Source organism: Manacus vitellinus, unplaced genomic scaffold (genome assembly GCF_001715985.3).
Source record: "Manacus vitellinus isolate BGI_N305 unplaced genomic scaffold, ASM171598v3 scaffold_29_pilon, whole genome shotgun sequence".
Classification (NCBI taxonomy): domain Eukaryota; kingdom Metazoa; phylum Chordata; class Aves; order Passeriformes; family Pipridae; genus Manacus; species Manacus vitellinus.
The window spans coordinates 9,419,262-9,425,261 of NW_021940207.1; positions in this window are offsets into that span (position 1 = coordinate 9,419,262).

Consider the following 6,000-nt stretch of genomic DNA (forward strand, 5'->3'; position numbering starts at 1 on the left):
GAGAGGAGGCTAGGAGATTTGTGTTTTAAACAGTACAAGGAACTAGTCACATGTAGTGCTGAGCATCTGCAGTCTTCAGTAAGACTGAAACCTGAAGATCAACCCCATTTCTTATCATTCTTTCCTACAGCAACACCAGTCCTGTAACGGGAAACCAACATTGGTTTATTTGGTTTTGGTTTTGGTTTGGGTGGGTTTTTTATTGGTTTTGTAAGTCTATTGATACTGTATAAAGGTATAGCAGATCTTACCTAGAAGCAGCCCAAAATCATCTGCTGCAACTGCCAACCATGTTGCTTCATCATTAACTTGAATAATACCACTCTTGTTTTTAAGAGCTGTGAGCTTTGATGAATTGTATTTACTGCAGTTGAAATCTAAAGTACCCATTTTCAGAATAACATGCTAATATTCCATTACAGTAAGTGTTCCTTTCCATTGTTTGGGTGGTTTTGTTTTGGTTTTTTTAATGGATGTTTATAAAATAACTGTGCTTTTTGATTACCTAATACTCCAAAATGAAAAATATCATAATTTTGAGCTATGATGGACAAGGAGAAACAGGAAAAGTGGAAAGCCAAAGGAAAGATCTTCCCATAAATGTGTTAGTATTATGCAATTTAGTGTGAGTCCTGATGAAAATCTAATCAATTGCAGCTTTATAGAGGTGAAGTAAAATCAACATGTGTAAAATGAAGTCACCACTTCTTTTAATCATAACAGTCCACAACCTTTCCTGACATTGCTTGAAGGAATGACGTTTATAAATTGGTCCCATTCTCTCTCTGTAGGAAATGGGGAGAAGGACAGACATGTTCTGATGTGCCTGTTACCTCTGCTGGTTTGGAAATGGGGGAATAGCAAGGTAACAGACACTTCAGTAATCTTTTTTCCATTTTGCAACAAAAAATAGTAATTTTTAGCATTTCACCTCTGCTTTTCTGAGGAATAATTTTTAAATCTCATAATTTTTCTACTGATTTGGAAACATTGCCTGTGCTTCACAGAAACAGTGGTAGCACTCCAGTCATCAGTCTCTATTTACAGAAGCACCTCTGGACCCTTTCAATGTGTTTATTTTCTTCCCAAATAGAATATAATTTTGGTTTTATCATTAATTATCCAGCCTGGGTATTGTTTTCCTCTTTCTGCCCTGCATCATGATTTTTCATAATTTGCTATCTTCCTAATAGTCTTTCAAATAATCCCAGGAGAGGTCCCTCATTAATTGCTTTCAGTGTATGCACTTTGATACCCTTCCCGTAAACTCATTTGAATTAAGCCTGTTCCTGCATCCTCTTGTTAAGCAATAAAAATCAAATACATTCCAATTATCCCAAGTATAATTTGCCCAGTTTTAGGACTGGTTGTAGACACGAGCCATCTGAATTCCTTTTGACACTAACCCAGAAACAACCACAGCAAGAAGAGTCTTTGACCAGGGGCAGAATGAAAAACAGACAGGATCAGCATTTTTTCAAGATTTGGTGCACTGGACCCCCCCCCCCCCCAAAAAAAAAAAATCTAAACCCCAAAAAAGTCAAAATCAAAAAATTAAAGATAAAACCAGGTCCACTTAAAGGCAGCTGTGCTGTTGCTGAACCAAGGGGCACTGCTGGTACCTTTGCTCACCACAGCCAGTGCCCTGCTGGCCGTGGGGAGCAAGTGGGGAAGCTCTGAGCATCAAGGGAGGGTGACATGGGGCCACCAAAGGGGAGTGAGGAGCCCAACCCTTGATAAGTGTCCTGCCCCATCACGGAGGACGGTTCCTTGCTTTGAGATCCACAGCTCAGGAAGGCAATGAACTGCACAAGAAAAATGATTCATGACAGAATTATTGCCTGGTGTCCCTTTATCAACGTGGGCAGGTGCACTCATGTGGAGCAGGTACAGGAGAACACTTGGATTGATTCAATCCTCCCTCCAGCCACGGCTCGACACAAACCCCAGCGAGGACAGACAACCACTGCCGCCAGCAGGGACCCTCCAACCTCACTGCAGCTCTTCCAGACGCTTCCCGGCTGGGGCAGGCAGAGTGTACGTGTCCAGCCACTGCTGGTATCTATTCCAGGACTGCAAAAGGTACAAATTTGCTTCAGTAACAGTGATCTTGGCAGACAGCAAAGGCAGCTCCAGCCCGCTTTTTTATGCATACATATTTTGGACTCCCACTGAGAGTTATTAGTTATTAAAAAGCAATCAAATGAGGCTGGTTTTGGAATACATTTGTTAGCCATATGATATCAATTAAGCCCCAGTCTCCTGACTGCAAGGAATTGACATTACCTCATACACAAGCAGAATTAAATTCCTTCTCTCCCTCTCCCCCTCTTTGAAGTTGGTAATGTCAAATATCTCCCACATTCCTGGGGAAAATGTTGCAGCTATCCTGAATATGTGGATGCCTTCAATTTGTAGTTAATAGAGCTGCATAGCAAATGCTTGTGCTGGAGTAGGCAGCAGCAGGGAAGGAGTCACTGGGCTGTACAGTGCTACCTCCCATGGTTGTCAGTCCCCTGAACGCTGAGGGGGGGCTGAGCAGCTGCCCCCAGAACCCCAGGTGCCTCAAGTGAGATGTTGTGCCCCTTGCTAATTACTAGAGAAAGGGAGGGTTTTCTTCACTCACAAGTAGTGGACTGTCACTGATGGCAAACCTGCCTTGTCTCAATGATTTGCGAAGCCCAAGGCAGAGCTAAGAAAGGAGTGGAAAGTTTCCACCCTCTCACACTGGAGTTCATATCCCAAACATCACACTTGGCATAACAGGAAGCCCCAACAGAAGGGTTAGGGCCTGTATTGACAATATAATACTATTTTGTCAGATATCTAAATCCCCCTGAATAAGCCTCGTTTAGATTTCACTACAAATTTATTTGTTTGTTTAAGATACATGTCCTGCCAGTACTTCTGTGACAGTGAGTACCAGGACATTTCCTTCTGTACCTCTCTGGTTGTCAAACTGTGCTGTACACACCCAGCAACCCAATCTGGCCAAGTGACACAGAGTATTTTAGAGACAAAGGAATTGCTTAAGTGAATGCCATATTTCCTTTTCAAGGCAGTTTTATCCCTTCATGGCTTGTTTTTATCAGGCTTACCCACTTTAATGCAAATGCTGCAATTTAAAACAGAGAGAATACTTTTGTCAGCCAAGTTGACAGAGGTTTTGTATTTATAGTGCTATGCAAAATACATATTTCTGTCAGAGTGCAAACTCACAAACAATTGCCAAACCAATTAAATTAATATATTCCAGATTAACAGCTCTTGCCAATTAGTGAAAAAATACCCATTCTTGACTGTAATTGAAGAAAATATTTTTTCTTAGGTATGTCAAACAAACAAATAGTTTTACAAGTGAGAAAACTACCATATAAAAAACCTTCTATAAACATTCTAGTTCAAAATGTGGATATTCAAGGTTATGAACTGTGTTTTTAAGAACAAACTTGTTAAAAGCAACAAACCACTGTGCAACATTTTTTTAGTTGTGTAGCATTTGTACTCTACACATAAACCTGTGTGCCTGGCATACTCTGTAATGCAATTTTATACAAATATATATTTTATATGTATTTTTTATGTGCATTATGCATATATATTTATATGAAATTAATATTTTTTTGAAACTAATTTCTTCTCTACAGTTCAGTTACAGCATCTTCGTTGCTTTGTCTTGTTTCTATGACTTGAAATAATTTATTGCCAAGATATTTCACTGTATGGGGACTCCTGAAAAATTTTAGGCAGATTTCCTGCACCACAGACAAGATTTACCAGTACATCACATATTCATTACTTCCATCAGTTAGGACCAGGACTCAAGTAGTGCCTTTGGGATGAGTTTCTTAGGTACCTGTGTTTGTTGTTGGTAATAGGGAGTCACAAGCCTGACTCCAAGCTCCCATGGTGTGCAGGACCGCTCATCAGAAAGGAAACATCAGCTGAGAAATATAATTTCCCTCTTTTTTTCTTCTTTAATGAATGCAATAACACCAGCACAGTTATGATAAAAGGCTCCCTCTGGCAACAGAAGCATAAAATAAGAATATGATAGGCCCTCTGTCTACTCAGAGCTGTATATTGGCTCTGGCATTTTTATTTTTTAAAAATTCCACTCTAGACTACATCAACTTGGGCCAAAACTTATGGAAGTTAATTTACTGGTCTTGAGTATGATTTGCTTCAGTGAAACATTTGTTGCAACTCCTCCTACTTTGAGTTGTAGAAATAGATGTGAAAATAACCATAGAATAACATAGGTGTTGGGGATTCTTCCCAAAAACCTCCCCTTGGTGACAAATATTCTTGTCCTTCAAGCTTTTTTTACGTTGACTTTGAAAAACTGAGCACTCCAAAGTTCAGAAATGTCAAACCTAAGGCTATTTGGACAACTTTAGCTCAACTTATTTTGCCAGTGAATGGCAGACACGTTGATTACAGACGTGTTTGGTGAATTCATGGTATTATAGCACTCAAGGAATGTTGGAGGGCTTTGTGTGAAGGCTCCTGCTGTCTCTGTAAGCCCTGCTCCTATTTGTAAGAGCCAAAGGCAGGTAACGAATGAAGCAGTCAAGATTTGGCTGGCAAAGAGACCATATTGATGGTGGAGGTGTTTGAATAGCAGCCAAAAATATAATGTAAAAGTAGACCTGGCTTGAATAGGTTTATGTCAGGGGCAGGAAGCACTAAAACTTTAAAAAATGTTTAGATACCTATTTCTATCTAAGAACAATATTTGTTAATTAGCACATGTATTTAGCTTGACATGCATGCACATAACTTACATATTACTGATGCCCTGCACAAATATCTGCCTCGGTCTGCAGACATTGTTTAGAAAGATACATTACAGGAGTTGAGAAGGTAACAAATGGCACATCAGTTGTTGTTCTAGGTCCAGATACAGCTGGGCTTCTCCAGGTGGAGGTTTGATCTTGCTGTAAGGTGAGTAGGTGACCTGTCTGCCTTTACCCTCTTCAAATTTAATCTTTACAGGGTTGAAGACATGTTTATGAGATAGGGGAGCTTGAGAGTACTTTTTTCACTGGAATTTGTTGTGGTCTGTAAGGGGAAATGGCAGCAGAAAAGATTAAGAGAACAATTGTCCTTTCAAATGTCTACACGCCCCTGGGTATTTCTAGGGGCAGAGGCAATCAGCCTCCCATCATGTGACTTCTCCCTTTTAATGCTGAGAAGAGAAGGGGCTGGAGTCCTCCCTCTCCCCAGCTGAACGGAGGTGACCTGGGTGTACTTAAACATTAATGTGTAAAGCCTTCAATTATGTGCTAAATTGAAATACAAAACCTGAAAGCAGCTCGTGACTGCTCATAGTAATGCAGAATGGAAAGAATGCAGAATTAGCAAAACACCAAAACATGTCACTCGCTTCAAAACATGATCCTGAGAGACCCTGGGGAGGGGGTTGGAGGCAGGGGCAGCTGGTTCCCTGTGCCTGTGGTGGTATGGCAGGAGGTTACAGCTAGATTTGTTTTTTCGGATGGTCACATCCCCACGTGCCAGAGGGCTGAGCTGCCTGTCCTCGCTGGGTGGGCATAAAACCATAACCCAGCATGAAACTGCTGGAACTCCTTATTTTGGATTTAGGTGAAAAACCCTTTTTCCCTTCCATGTTTGCCAGATCTTGGCTCTGGTTTCCCGGCTTCAGCTGGTATGTCCTTCTCAGAAGGCCGTGGGGTAACTCTGGATGCTGCTTCTTGGAGCTTTGCTTTCCAACTGGAGTACTTAATTTTGGAATAAAATGAGGACAGATGAGATGTTAGGAGGGTGTGGGATGGCATATGATTCTCCCTCCTCTTAGCTGGGCAGTAATATTAATTTTCTTAATGCAGCTTTGTTGACAAAGTACATAGCATGCATATTATGCCTACATTAGCAATGTTTATAATCATGCCTATATTAACAATGTTTATCATTTTTTTCTTTTTTTTTTTTTTTCAATGTTGCTATACTGCAGCTGATCTTTTTTCAAGAAATACT